Consider the following 15,831-nt stretch of genomic DNA (forward strand, 5'->3'; position numbering starts at 1 on the left):
GGTCTGGATTGTGGTTTTGTGGTGTGGTTGTGTTGTTACAACCTGGAGGGAAGGCTTTTGCATTGTGTTGCGAAGTTTCGTATTTCTGGGGCGTTTAGTTGTGTTGTTATAGTCACGATGCGTTGTTGTGAGTTTTGTGGGTCCTGTGTGGTTTTGTGGTATGGTTGTGTTGTTACAACTGGGAGGCAAGGCTTTTGCATTGTGTTGCCAAATTTTGTATTTCTGGGGCGTTTAGTTGTGTTGTTATCGCATGATGCGTTGTTGTGAGTTTTGTGGGTCTGGATTGTGGTTTTGTGGTGTGGTTGTGTTGTTGTAACCTGGAGGCAAGCCTTTTGCATTGTGTTGCCAAGTTTCGTATTTCTGGGATGTTTAGTTTTGTTGTTATAGTCACTGCGCCCGCAACTTTATCCTTTTATATATATAGATAGATTGTACAGGTTTTATATGTGTGTTTTATTGTAAGCCGCCCCGAGTCCCCTGTTGGGTGAGAAGGGCGGGATATAAATGTTGTAATATGTCAGTCTAGAAGAGGTCCTAGTTGTACAAGGTCTTGAGCCTTCTCTACCAAAGAGGGTTGGTGCCTCGCAGAACTACAGCTCCTAGGATTCCATAGCATTGAGCCGGGCAGTTCAAGAAGCGTCAAAGCGCATTGATTCTCGGTGTAGATAGAAGCCGGTCTCCTTCTCCTCCGATCCGCCCCTCCTCTTGTTCTTGCTTTTCTCTCGGATGGAAGCAGAGCGTGCGGCTCCTTTAAAACCAGACTCCAGCAGCCGACCAGCCTCTTTCTTCTCTGACTTGGGCGCTGCTTCTCCTTCTCCTTCAGTAGCAGCAACAGCGCGTTGGAGTGGACGTCGCTTTGGGTTGTTTCTGGGGCAGGAAAAGGAGGGCGGCTCAGCCTCTCTTATTCTTTAGAAGGCTCCATCCTCCAGGCTGGCTTCCTGGCTCAGAGGAGCTTCAGCTTCGCCCTCTGCCTGGGCTCTCCTCCTTCCCATTTGCCAAGCCCCCCTTTTGCCCAGATTAGTGGGTCTTTTCCTCTTGTTCCGTCTCTTTCTGGGGGTGGGATTTCAGGGCTGCAATACATCTTGGTTTATTGACATTGGAGGCATCGTGAGACCAGAGGAGCTTCGATAGGACCGATCCAGGTAAGGACCGACAAGTTTTAAGATTTTTTTGGAGGTGGAAAGGAACAAGGAGGGAGGATGGGGAGCGAACTGTCGCGTCCAGATTTTGATTTTTGGTGCGCATCTGCGGTGTAGATTTTAAGTGCTGTAGTTGTAGTTTTGCGAGTCTTTAGTCTCCTCTGCCCAAGAGTGCTGGTGCCTCGCCAAACTACAAATCGCATGGTTCCAGAGCACATAGCCATGGCACTTAAAGTGCTGTCAAACTTAACCAATTCTACAGTTGCAGGGTTATTTCTTGGCCGGATTTGTTATGGATTGCCATTGCCTTCCTCTGAGGCTGAGAGAATGTGACTTTCCCCAAGGTCTACCTGATAATTAAGAGGTCTTCTGGTACACACACCTTCCTTTAGAAAGCTATGTATTCCAGATGAACAATAATTCCTTTGCTTATCTTGACTGGTTTTCAAAAGGACCATACGGGGATAGTCAAAATTCATAACATACAGGTTGGGCACTCAGGAAGTGGCGATTAAAAAGTTTGTATTCTATCTATTCAATGGAAGTTTTTCATCTAATTTTATGAATGAGATCCACATCCATAGAATTACATAATGTACATATTTCTATGATGGGTTTACAATCCCAAATATGATCTATCTATCTCTCTCTCTCTCTCTCTCTCTCTCTCTCTCTCTCTCTCTCTCTCTCTCTCTCTCTCTCCCCCCCCCCCCTCTCTCTATATATTGTCATCCTGTTCAATCTATATGAAAGGGAAAGCTAAATAGAAGACTTTTCTGGTAATAAAGGAATACTGCAGGCAGCGAAAAGGCACATATGGGACAAGCTTCCTGGCCCACAAATTGGAGACACCCTTTATGATAAGCGACTCCTGGTCACATTATAAAGGAGACAGTTTCTGATTGTCAAATATGGGACATCTCTTGTGACAAGGGACATGTGGCAAGTCAATTCCCTGCTTTTGGTTATATTTGATTCTGGGGTGCATATACTGTAAAGTTAATGCAGTTTGACACCACTTTAACTGCCATGACACAATGCTATGGAATCCTGGATATGTAGTTTAGTGAGGCACCAGCACTCTGGCAGAGAAGGCTTGTATAACTACAGCTCCCATGCGTCCATGGCATTGAGCATGGCAGTTCATGTGGTGTCAAACTGCATTACTTCTACTGTGTAGATGCACCCTTTAACTGCCATGACTCAAGGCAATATAATCCCAGGAGCTATAGTTTCGCAAAGTCCTTTGCTTTCTCTGCCCAAGAGTGCTGGGGCCTTACCAAACTACAACTCCCAAGATTCTGTAGCACTGAGCCATGGTAGTGAAAGTGGTGTCAAACTGCATTAATTCTACTGTGTATATGCACCCTTTAACTGACTCAAGGCAATAGAATCCTAGGAGCTGGAGTTTTGCAAAGTCTTTTGCCTTCTCTGCCCAAGAGTGCTGGGGCCTCACCAAACTGCAACTTCCAAGATTCTATAGCATTGAGCCTTGGCAGTGAAAGTGGTGTCAAACTGTACTGATTTGACAGTGAAGATGCAGCCCTGTTAGGTGGTGAATGAGGATTCTGTTGTAGAAACGTATGCTTGGGTATCATAAGACTTCAGTTCATAGTATTTCGCTTTTGATTGTCACTTTGGAAGGATTCCCAAACATTATCCACCTTTAGAGATTCTCTCTGCAGATGTGTGAACCAGTCAAGTTGGAAACAATTTGATTTCTCTGCAGATCTTAATATGGGATGACCCAGTTTCAGGGTGTAATCTGTACATATCATGCTGCTGGAGAAGGTGAAACTCTTTGCTCTCAATATGCTGTATGCTCAATATGCAGCAACCTTGGATAGTACACGTGAGAAAGGAATTAGAGCTCTTCCATTAAAAAGAGCCCTCGGGATAAAGATGAATAGCAATTATTAGACTGGTAGGCTGCAAAGGATTGGGTGCCTTGGGTGTTAGGAAATTATTTGTTTTCTGAAATACCCTTCTGACATGAATGCAGAATAAGCCATAGCAGCCACCTCCATCCCTAGAGCACAGGGTATTTAACTAACATATGGGTTAATACTTCATTTCTGAGATTTTCCTAGGCATTTAACAAAAAATATAACTTTGAATACCTGGGTATTTTACTGTATGGTGATGGGATTTCACCTGTGCTTCTTGGTGAAAGCACTTCTGATATTTTGATTTCCAGTTACTATGTTTATCTGCATCATTCCTTTAAAGCATTTTAGCAGATTTCATGTTAAGTGTGTGTATGTTGTTTTAGAAAAAATAAGAACAGCACAAACCGATGTTGGTTATTGTTGGGGTTCTTTTGCTCTTGTAACAAGTACATAGATAAAGACCAGATGTAACAATGAATGCTTAATATCTTTTATTGGTTCAGTTTGTACCCATCAGAACCACAAGGCATCTTAGAGTAAAAAATGTGAAATATAAAAAAGGACTCACTCCATTGGATAACATTTGATAATTAGTACTTGGTAGTAGTGATAGTTGTATAGCAAACATGGGCAAACTTTGGCCCTCCGGGTGTTTTGGACGTCAACTCCCACAATTGTAGGAGTAGAAGTCCAAAACACCTGGAGGTCTGAAGATTGTCCATGCCTGTTCTATAGCTTCAAATCATTTGACTTATGGTAACTCTAAGGACACAGATTTTCTGAGTACGATTTGCTCAGAAAGGGTTTGTCACTGCCCTCCTCTGAGGCTGAAAGAGTGTAACATGCCCAAGATCATTCAGTGGGTTTCCACAGCTATGTAGGAATTCAAACTGTAGCCTCCAGAGTCATTGTCTTGCATTCAAACCACTGCACCATGCTGGCTCTCACTATGAAGCACCACTTGATAGTAGCATCTCTTTTTTCTCTCTCCAGAGACTGCGCTTTGTTATGTGTTTATATAGTCTGTGTATGCTAGTTGTGGTTTATGTCAATTAACAGTAGCATAGTTCCAGGAGCTGTTGCCAAAAATATTTGTTCTCTTTGTAGCTGTCTGTAAGATGAGTTGAGTGAAATGAGGTCACCGTGGACTTAACAACTGTGTTTGTCCACTCCAGATATATTTCTCTCCCTCCTGCTGCCGCAGAAATGAGTAAACTGTCTCCCTTTGGTGTGGCCAAAGTGTGATGTAGAAGCTTGATATACAGACAACTGGAAAGAGTGGACCAATGTGTTCAGCACTGCTTCATTTGCAGCCAGGCATTCCTCTTTAACATGAATTCTCCTAATAGAAAAAGTAGCACTTTTAATTTAATCTTGTTGCATATATTGGATCATAATGGAAATGCTAAGCTGCTAAGTTTGATTGTTCCACATAGGCTCTTGATACTTCAGCTTACATGAGCTGTACAAATTGGTTCTTCCGCGTTCACTGAAAAATACATTTTACAGCTGGCGATCTTGAATAAACACCACCTTGGCATTTCAAAGCCAAGAACTGAATTCTTTTAAAGTATAATATAGCTATTTCAAGCAAGCTGCTGTCTGAAAATGTACTTAATGTGTTGCTTTTAAACTTTGGAGGGGAACAGGAGGGCAAGACCAAAATGGGCAAAATGCGATTTTTCCTGGCATTTAGGGTCATATGTTTTGCTTTCTTTCGAAGCCCTGCTCATTTTTGCTTGTAATCATGCAAAGAGGAAAACAAAACTAATTCTATAGTCACATTGGTAAATTCATTAAGATATACAGTTTCTCCTTAAGTATTAAACAGAAAGTCCTGCATGATAAATTATCTCCATTATGGATCTCTTGTTGCCAGGAAAATAAATTCAGCAGTTCACGTAGGCTAAGGTTTGTCCTTAGAAAGGAAGTTCTCTGGTATCAGTAACAAACTTTTATTTTTCTGCTACATTAACATCTGGCAGATCTAGTTGGCAGAATCTTCCGTTAGTATCTTTCCATAATTTACCCCTGCCAGAGGGGAATAATATTGCTTTCACCAGATGACACTGACTCCAGGAGCCACATTCAAGGAATGCCTTTTTCTGGACCTGTTGAATACAAATAAAACAATGGGAAAGTTTTCAAAAACTACATTTTTTCTCATTTGACAAGATGTTAGAGAATCTGTTGAGGGTGGAAGCAGTGGACAGGGAAGGCTAGCTCAATATTTTGGACATCAAGTCTGCATGGTTAGTGTTTTAAGACAGAATGAAGGTGATTAGAAGACTTGGATAGATAAGGTTTGCTGGGTGTCAAGAAGTAAAATAGGTGCTCAAGATAAAATATCTAGGCTGGTATCATTTACTCTTTATTCCTTGTTGAGAACTCTGAGATCTCTTTTGTAATCTTATGTGGAATTGCATTGGAGTGGACTCTTATCAGGGTAATGGCTAGGACCAGACACTTGTTTTGCTTCAACACTTGCCTCCACATCACGTTAAGTGATTCTCAAACCACTCACTGCATCCTCAGATCTCTAAAGGACCTCCATTTAAGCACAGTTATTCTTTGTGTTTTTCCCTCTGAACTTTAAATGTGCTTTAAGTGAAATGAAAAAAAGTGTACAAGACAAAAATAACAGTATTGGAAGACAATAGCATAAACAAGGCACAAGGATTAAAACCAAAAGAACTGGCTTCCGGCACCAAAATGTTAATCATGAAGTCACTTGGTGAGTATCCCTGGCCAAATTTCAAAGGAAATGTCAAAATTTACTATCAGGACAAAACCATTTTTTCAAATGTACAGAGCTCTGCTCATGAACAGTGGCACTGAAATTCTCAAGCCATTTTTTATTTGTCAGTATCTTATAGGTCTGCTGGCGATGGAGAGACCAAACTGGAATGAAGCATTTGAATTTCTACAGAAGCAGAGCATGTTCTGAGGCAGAGCAAGAAACTATTATAGCAAAGAGATGTAGACAAATTGGCCACTTGATTACTAGAAGCCTTGCTTATAAGCCATTTCCATTCTGCGAACCAATTTTTAAAAGGATTACACTCTTCCCCACTCTCACGAAATCCCAGATGCTATAGGTTTGATATCAGTTTCTTGAGGTGGATAGAATGTCCAGCCAATCTATTAGCCGAAGGGATTTGCATTACTCCCGTTTCTTTTCTCAAGGAGAAAATCTCCAATCACTGAGTAATTATTATTTTTAAAAACCAACACAGAGGTGCAGGTCATATAACGTGTAGTTTCAAACTTGTGTTGCCATCTCATGTTGCTTTGTATTAGGGCTGCTAATGGACTTGAGCAATTATTTGGAAGCATTTTCCAAGTATATTTAAATTAAAGTACAGGCTACTGTTATGTTTTGTGAGAGATTCTCCATGTGACCTTTCCATGCCTGCATCTGCATAAGCTCTTGGGTCCATTAGCAGTCTCAAACTGCTCATTATTTGGAAGCACCTATGGCAAGATCATTACCTGAATGTTTCATAGATTGTAGAATGGTGTTTGCTTTAAATTTTGCTATCAGAACACGACCGGTTAAGTAGTTTGGGGATGGGGAAAATGAAGCTAGCTTTTAAAAATTGCTTCGAAATGTCAATTCCCTACCAAAATCCCAAAAAGAAAGAGATGTAACCTTTAATTCAGCCAAATGCTGCTTAAAGCTTCCAACTTCTTTGGGGTTGAAGCCTGCTGTGTCTTAAGTGGTAGAACTGTGTTTGAGCAGAATAAGTAAGATTGTCTGTCACCTTTTCTTTCTCAGGAGGAAGTCTTATGCCTTTTCAAATCTTCATGAAAGCCAAGTTTAGATAAAATAAAGCAGCCACCTCAAGAAGTTGTCACGGCAAGGTTCAAATTACAGGAAAGGAGATGCCACCTGAACATTAGGAAGAATTTCCTGACCCTAAGAGCTGTTCTTTTAACTTCCTGCCTCCAAGTGAGGTGGAAGTTCCTGCTTTGGAGGCTTTCAAACAGAGGCTGGATGGCCATCTGTCAGGGGTGCTTTGATTGTGCATTTCCTGCATGTCAGAAGGGGGTTGGACTGGATGGCCCATGTGGTCTCTTCTAGCCTTATGATTCTATGATAAAGATCTTACTGTTGCACATAACCTGATTCGGGTTTTGAAAACTCTTCAGGCAAAGTTAGGAGGGGAAAAAAGCAATGACCCAAGAACATCCTTGCCATTTGATGGTGTGGGACAAATCACTTGGTCATCAGGTCCCACATCTGTTCTTCCATCCCTAAGGCTGGGAGCTGGCTACCAGGAATATCTAGGGAGGTTGAGACAGTGTGTCTGGGGAGTGGGGAACATTGACTTTGGTTGTCTCGAATAGGTCCAGAATCCAAGAGCCCAAGATTTAGCTCTGTATCTTCCTCGCTCAATTACTAAAGAGATGGGCATGTGAGGAGATTGTGGGGCTAGTCAATTCTTAGCATTAGCCAGGGAGACCGTTGTCTTTGGAGACTCCCTGAGTAACTGTTTGAAAGAGCCATTAATGCTCCCAGAGAGAATTTGTGGATCAGATGTTATTCCACATTCCTTGTGGCTTTCTGATCTAGACAACTATGAGTCTCTGGTGAAGTAACCATCAGGTGAATTTCCTTATCCCTATCCATGCTTTGGGTCAACATTGTGCCTCTTGTGGGAACCAAGTTAGGAGGGTGTGGTCCCTAATTTTCCCTGTTTACAGGGTGTTCTGGGGTTGTAAGAGATCACAGAGGACTGTCCTCTGATTGGTCTTCCCAAAAGCCCAACCAAAAGAGGGTGAATAATTAGGTCTTGGAAGACCTTCTAATTTGTATTCCCCACTTTTTAATTTGTATTTTCCTCCCTATGGAAATCAGAAGAGCCCCATCCCTCCTCACTCCTGTCCTTTAAAAAAAAAAAACAACAAAAACTTTCTTTTGCACTTTAGCTTTTGGAGAGGAAGAGGATTAGACAGTCCTGACAATGACCACCTTAACTTTTTGGAATAGCCACTTTTTATATTCTTGTTTTATATAGATTTTAACTGCATCATGTGATGAGGCCTAATCAATTACATTCTCTTGCAAGGTTGTTTTTGTTCTTCGTTTATTTTAGCTGTTACATTTAATAGTTTTGCTTGTTTATTTTGATACTGTACATGGCATTGAATGCTTGCCATTCTGTTTTTGGAAGCTGCCTTGAGTCCCCTAGGGGAGAGGGGCCGGGTTAGAAATAAAGTTTTATTATTATCATTATTATGATTACTTGCAACCTCCATACTTGCCATTCCATTCTATTAAGTTGTACACCATGTTTGGATCCTGTTGCTTCAGGAATAGTGGAAGATGCTATCCAATGATTTGTTGTTGTTGTTGTTGTTGTTGTCGTCATCGTCTGCATATGTCTTCAAGTCATTTCTGTCCTACGGTGACCCTATCTTGGCAAGCTTTGTTCAGAAGAGGCTTTCCTTTGCTTTGCTCTGAAAATGTGAGAGTGTGCCTTACCTAAGATCATCCATTATATTTCAACAGGAGGCAGAATTTGACCTTTGTTCTCCAGAGTTCTCATCCTATGCTCAAACCAGTACAGCACACTGGCTTTGTTGCATTACTAGTATAAATATAAGATTCAATTGGCCATACAGTCAGCATCTACATAGAGAGAGGGTGCTATCTTTGCCCTCAGCAGCAAAATATCTTGTCCTAACCTAGAATCCAAGTCTTAAAGGCATGGAAACTCTGTTAGGAAAATGGTCAAAGGGTGCATATGTATAATTTCACAATTATTGTAGTGAAATTTCCTTCTTTGGAGGCTTTTAAATAGAGGCTGGATGGCCATCTGTCGGGGGTGCTTTGAATACAATTTTCCTTCTTGGCAGGGGGTTGGACTAGATGGCCCATGGGGTCTTTTCCAACTCTATGATTCTATGATACTACTTAAATTGATATGACTCAGTGCTATGGAAACTTGGAAGTTGTAGTTTTACAAGGTCTTAAACCTTCTCCGCCAAAGAGTGCTGGTGCCTCACCAAATTACAACCCCCAGGATTTCGTAGCAGTGAGCCACAGCAGTTAAAGTGGTGTCAAACTGCACAGTGTAGATGCCAGAGAGAGGTAATGAATGAAAGACAGAGATGGGTGCATAAGAGGCAATCCATTCTCTGGTTTTATCTGTGTGCTTTTTCTATATCTGTGAGGTCCACAGAAAACAAGCAGCAAAGTACATTTTGGTGGTAACACCTATCCGTTGTAAATGCTTCGAGTTCAGTTCATGTGGCCTCTGTGTTGCTTTTTTCTCTTTATCACAATGCATTCTTCATTACAGGATTGAAGAAATTAGACATTTCCCATCACTTTGCTCTTGCTTTTGGTACCAGCAGCCAGTCCATAGTGCTAGCTCTCAAAAAGAATATCTCAGTGTTGTAGAGATATTTTTAAAAGACACAATGTACCTTATTACTGCTACGCTTTCTTTTGATTATAAAGGGCATTTCCTAAACTGACATATGTCTGCAGGATATTCAGAATAGATAAAATAAAAAAGGTACATAAAAGAATGGTGCTGAATTATAGGAGCAAATTAGACACGACAGTGAACAATCTTAGGAAGATCCCTACATGCCATTTCCCCATTTTGGTTAAAAGCAAGAGTGATCTATGCTGAAAGTGAATGAATAGTTTGGGGCGGGAGTTGTTTAACTTGCTTTGCACACTGTCCTCCAAAATATCAAAGGTCCCAAAGCTACTATTTGGTGCAAACATTTAAAATATTGTATTATTCTTCTCTAACTCCCACCCTTGACAGCAGTTTGAGAGAATTTAATTTGGAGAAAGGACAGGGTGGCTGTGGATAGAGATATAACTAACTCACTACAACACACCTGATTCAAAACGATGAAGGGCAGTTGGTGTATTTAACTAAAGGCAAACAGATCAAACTATGGTTCTCACATCTAAATCGGGCTGCAATTTGCATGGCACTCTAGCTAGGATTTAGTGCATAGATTATAATGTACAGGTAAACCTCAGTTAACAAACCTTTTGAAAAAGAAGCTGGTTTTTTAAAGAGTCTTTTTATGACTGTCCCACCCACCATTCCTGGAGCAGGAGCAACACTTAAAAATTGTACCTGTTCCGACTTGTATACAAATTCAACCTGATAATTATTTTTGTTGCTACATCATAACTTTAATTTTGCTACTGTTATGAATAATAATGTAAATATCTGATATGTAGGATGTATTGATACAAACTGAACATATTTAAAGCAGCGATTAATGACAAAAACAATACGTTTGGGGGAGTATGGACAACAGATGATGGGATTTGCAGTACCTTCAACCGATTCAGCTCTGACTTCCACAGACCACTGAGACTCCCACGAATGACAGATGTGGACCAAACCTGGCACACAGACCCCCATGACCAACAGAAAATACTGGAGAGGTTTGGGAGGAATTGACAGTGATTTGGGGGAGACGTAGTTCACTTACATCCAGAGAGCACTGTAACCCAAACGATGATTGATCTGGACACAAATACCCGATGTGCCAAAATTTGAATACTGGTGGGGTTGGGAGGGGGATTGATTTTGTCACTTGGGAGTTGTAGTTACTGGGATTTATAGTTCACGTACAATCAAAGAGCTTTCTGAACTCTACCAAGGATAGAATTGGGCCACACTTCTGGGTTATTATACTATGTTTTTATTTTTACTGCTCTACCTGCTGCCATTCTGGAGATTATGGTCACATTGCATTTTATTCCTATTTGTCCTTTAGTTAGTGAGTCACTATCTGATGTCCCGTCCCTCGAGGTTTTATTCTGATCCCTTTCTCACCCAGAGTTTTAATTTTTAATCTAGTTTTTAAATGTAGTGTTCATGCGGCCCGCTCTTGTTATATTGCTGTTTTGATCTTATGTTGTACTGTTTATTTTATGTAATGTATTATTTAATTGTATTATGTTATGGTTTATTGTATTGTCTTGGGCATGGCCCCATGTAAGCCGCCCCGAGTCCCCATTGGGGAGATGGTGGCGGGGTATAAATAAAGTTTTATTATTATTATTATTAGTTATATAACATTTATATTCTGCCTTTTCCCCACTGAGTTCAAAGACTGTCCTCCAATAAACCTTTGTGGTAGACCAGGCAGAAAGACTATGGATATATCTACACCATGGGAGTTGTAGTTTAGAGAGGCACCAGCATTATTTCACAGTGAAGACTAAAGACTTTGTAAAACAAGCCCCATGATCCTATAGCACTGAGCCAGAGCAGTTAAAGTGGTGTCAAACTGCATTAATTCTACAGTGTAGATGCATCATGTGATTGGCCTAAAATGAATTTTATGGTCAAGGTTGCAAGACATCTGAAGATAGTTTAAAAGAATTAGCCCATAGCCTATCCATCCCAGCATGTTCATGATTATGATTATGATTAAAAGATTAATATTTTTTGATAATATTCTTCTATTAGAATATCTTGTCACCTAACATTTACTCAGAGGCTGTTTACACAGATGATTATTTTGAGACAATAACCACTGTGTTCAGTTTTAAATTCCATATTTTGAAAAGATAAATTAGTCGTGCTTTGGAGTTTTGAATGACTTATCTGAATGAAATGATTGTGGTAGTATGAATAAAAATGAATGAAAAAAGATGAAAGTCAGTCATGATTTAGACTCCCACCATAGATACCTTTCTTACACTTAAATCCATTTAATATAAATTGAATCTATATTCCATAGCCACACCTTTTAGTCTGCAGATATGTCCCTATGGACCTGACTTAAAGGGTAATGATCTAATGATCTTAAAAGAATACCTATAAAGAAATAGAAATAATCCCCCCCGAGAGTCTAAAGGAATTAAAATTCCAGTATCCTGTCGGTATCAGTAATGAATGCAATGCTTCTGAATCCCTAGCTGATCATCTGAAGTGAGACTTGAATACATATAGAATATTTATTTTAAGAGGTAAAGACCTGGAATACAAAACCTATGTCACCCTGAACCCTTTGGACATATTCTGAAGCAGAATTCAATTTAATTCAATGTCAAGTAATTCATTAAGGTACTTTAGTATTTCATATGAATTGTAAAACAGATTTTAGGAGAACTGAATAAGATCTAGGTTTATTATTCTAGGTTCTGCCAATACAGTGGGCCCTAGATATCTGCTGGGGATGAGTTCCAGGACCTTCTGCGGATACCAAAATCTGTCTATGCTCAATCCCAATTATTGACCATAGCATAGTAAAATGGTGTTCTTATCTAAAATAGCAAAATCCAGTTTTGCTTTGTGGACTTAAAAAACATTTTCGAGTCATGAATGGTTTATTTACTTGGATACAGAATTGGTGGATACAGAGAGAGACTATATTACAAATATATATCTATTTATTTGGATCCAATATTGTTTTAAGTGTTGTGCGAAAGAAATGGAAAACCTTTTTCATTAAGACAATTATCAGGGGGAAGTGAATTTGGGAAGAGACATATTCAGATGTTGAGCAGGGTTTTAAAGCAAAAGTAGGGTACAAGCCTATAGGGAAGCAATAAAGGAAATTGCTAGCGGGTGAGTTATAGGAGAAAGAAGAAGATTCTGTAATTCTAAAATGTAAGTCGGAAGTATCAGAAATGGGGAAAAGATCAAAATGAAGATGGAATGGGCAGAAACCCCCCAAAACTCATGGGACCTGACACAGAATATAGCAGTACCATAGCCTAAAGATATGGGGTTGATGGCCATAGGGCTCATGCATTTAGTAAAGGCAGACCAGGAAAGACAGACCAGGATGGTTGTCAACAAGTAAATGGTAGCAGGTAAGAGAATGCCGGTTTTCAGACAAAATGTGAGAAGACACCTGCCATGATTAGGACAAATGCTTTGTCATCCCACTTTTTCAACCACTTTTGAAATATTCCAGTTTCCCTTTCTCCTCTCACTTTCCCTGTTGTTCTCAGCTCAGTTTCACTGTAGCAAAATGTAGTGTGGACTTAATTAATTGTGAAGAAGCGTCCGTGGTGGTGCAGCAGGTTAAACCGCTGAGCTGCTGAACTTGTGGTAATATCTGATTAAAATCAAATTTGACGTTTTCAGTCCTTCTCATACTTTGCTACTGTTTCCTATGCAAGTAAGAGCATGAACAAGGTGCAAAAATATCTCTACACCAGTGTAGATCCATACATCATGCTCTTTTTTATCTCTTCATGTTGCCAGCCAGGATGCTTATTTGTGGGAAATGCTATAACACACCAGGTATCAGGAATTTGGTCAGCTGCTGAAATTGCTGACCAAAAGGCCAGTGGTTCAAATCCAGGGAGCGGAGTGAGCTCCTGTTGTTAGCTCCAACTTCTGTCAACCTAGGAAGTAAGCACATGGAAAAGAAAAATATAACTACTTTTCCACTTGTGTGGATATTATTTTTTTTTCCTTTAAAAAATAATTTTGACAGAAAAAACACCTGCAAAGGAAAACAGTACCTATGCATACATAAACATAATTTAACAATACTTCCATCATTTGTTGCACAATTGCTTTCACCAACCTACATCTTTACTCTAACTAAACATAAATCTAAAATATAAGCACATATACATGAGTTAATTTTGAAAGGATTTTGAAAGAGGTTGGTTTCTCTGTAGTTGAGCATTTTTTCCACTTAATATCCAACAAATTGATTGTTTCTGCTAGTTTTTACATTAATAAATCAATATCCCAACAATGTATATATCCAATGTGATAGTGACTGCATGTTTACCACAGAATTTTTAAAAATCAGCTATATTTTCATGCCATTTACCGTTTGACGCCTAGCTGTACAATGGCATTGGGAATTGTGTGGCCTTCCAGATGTTACTTGACAGAAGGTCCCAGCCATGCTAAACAGCAAATGATGACGGACACTAGGAAATACAATCTAGCCATTTCTGGAGAGATAGAAAATTCCTCCTCCTGGTTGCAGTCATTGTTCATACAAGGGATGCTAAGCTAGTGTTGCATGTTATCAAACCATTTATATAAAAATTACACTTCAAGATTTTCTTCTCTGCAATAATGGAGTGGCATGCATTGTTTGGTATGACAGATGGTAACAATGATGAGGATAATTATAGAACTGGCACACAGCAGAACGCAACATACCATGCTGGGCCCAAAGGACTCTTGACTGAAGACTGCAAAAAGGCTAAGTGAGGAGCTGGCTTTGGCATTTGAATTGCCTTTCCAATAAGAATACCTTCAACAAGCAGAATGAGATGTTCTTGGAAAGCACGGGTCTTGCTGTGTAACTTCAGTCCTCTAGGACTGACTGTTGAGAATATAACTTTTTGGAAAGACAAGCCATAAACCTACTGCTCATGTAGTATTGATCTGCCTGTTTCCTGTTCAATACACTTGAGAGTCAGAGCATAATTGGTGGGTTTTTCTTTGGTTTCAGGATGAATTGAGAGCCATCATCAGTATCATCATCATTATTTTTAACATTAAAAAAGGTAAAGGTATCCCTTGACGTTAAGTTCAGTCATGTCTGACTCTGGGGGTGGGTGCTCATCTCCATTTTTAAGCCGAAGAGCCGGCGTCGTCCGTAGACACTTCCAAGGTCATATGGCCAGCATGACTGCATGAAGCACCATGACAGCGGCCGCTCAGATTTGAACCTGGGACCTTTCGGTCTGCAAGTTCAGCAGCTCAGCGCTTTAACACACTTCGCCACCGGGGCTCCTTATTTTTAACATTATCATAATCAATTTTACCTGTTTAAATGTGCATTTGAATAAATCAGCCTATACTTGTGCTCTTACTGGTTTTACTAGCACTTTATGTCGCCATGGTCCTACTCCCATGTTGCACAGCCTCCCCTGCCATGCAGTCTGAAAATTCTACTTCGTTTTTAATTGATATAGTTGTGTTATTTTAAGATGTTTGAATAACTGTTGTATTATGTCAATTTTGTAATGTGACATTTTGTATGTTTTTAACTGTACATCAGACTGATGTTTTTAGGCCTTGTCCCCAGGTGAGCCGCCCCGAGTCCCTTCAGGGAGATGGAGGCAGGTTAGAAGAAATGAATTATTGGGCTCGGACTGTGGCGCAGGCTGGAGAGCAGCTGCAATGAATCACTGCAATGAATCACTCTGACTAGGAGGTCATGAGTTTGAGGCCCGCTCGGAGCCTATGTTTGTCTTGTCTTTGTTCTATGTTAAAAGGCATTGAATGTTTGCCTATATGTGTAATGTGATCCGCCCTGAGTCCCCTTCGGGGTGAGAAGGGCGGAATATAAATGCTGTAAATAAATAAATAAATAAATAAATTTATTATTACCTCACTTTCCCCCAAAATTTGGGCTTAGGGTGCTTACATTTTTGTTTTGTAAAAATTCAGTATACATAAAAGAAGTACAAAAGTCAACATTAAAACAAGAGTAAACTGTTTGCCGTATTAAAACGAAAATGTATGGCTAAGGCTATGGATAGACAGCAGTAACAACAGTTCAACAAAAATATTATAGTATATAATATGATGTATATATATATCAAACATGGGCTGGGCCAGTGGCAGATCGTCTCAACCTAAGCCATATAGAAACTTGTTCCATCATCAGTGATGCTCTGTATAATTGAGCCCTGTTTCAAATACAATTGTCGTTCTACATTTGCGGGTTGGCTTTTGCAGATTTGATTACTCATGGCTTTAATTAAAATATTCTGTCTAAGAATCTCTAAGGACTTCATCAGACATAGGTCCTTCCCCCATTTCTACACACTTGTTTAAAGGCGGAGTCCCACGAAGCCCATAATATGACGCAATGCT

The 15,831-nt window shown here is 39.9% G+C and overlaps 1 protein-coding gene across 3 annotated transcripts in view; it reads left to right on the forward strand.

Moving 5' to 3' along the window:
- The first annotated feature begins 518 nt into the window (after positions 1–518).
- Positions 519–15,831, forward strand: part of calcr (calcitonin receptor) — a 138,550-nt gene continuing 123,237 nt past the window's right edge. For all 3 annotated transcript variants that reach the window (XM_062983984.1, XM_008112528.3, XM_003222109.4), the window contains exon 1: positions 519–1,142. The gene's annotated coding sequence lies outside the window, so the exon portion shown is untranslated. The remainder of the gene's footprint in view (positions 1,143–15,831) is intronic.

This window comes from Anolis carolinensis, chromosome 6, assembly GCF_035594765.1.
Source record: "Anolis carolinensis isolate JA03-04 chromosome 6, rAnoCar3.1.pri, whole genome shotgun sequence".
Classification (NCBI taxonomy): domain Eukaryota; kingdom Metazoa; phylum Chordata; class Lepidosauria; order Squamata; family Dactyloidae; genus Anolis; species Anolis carolinensis.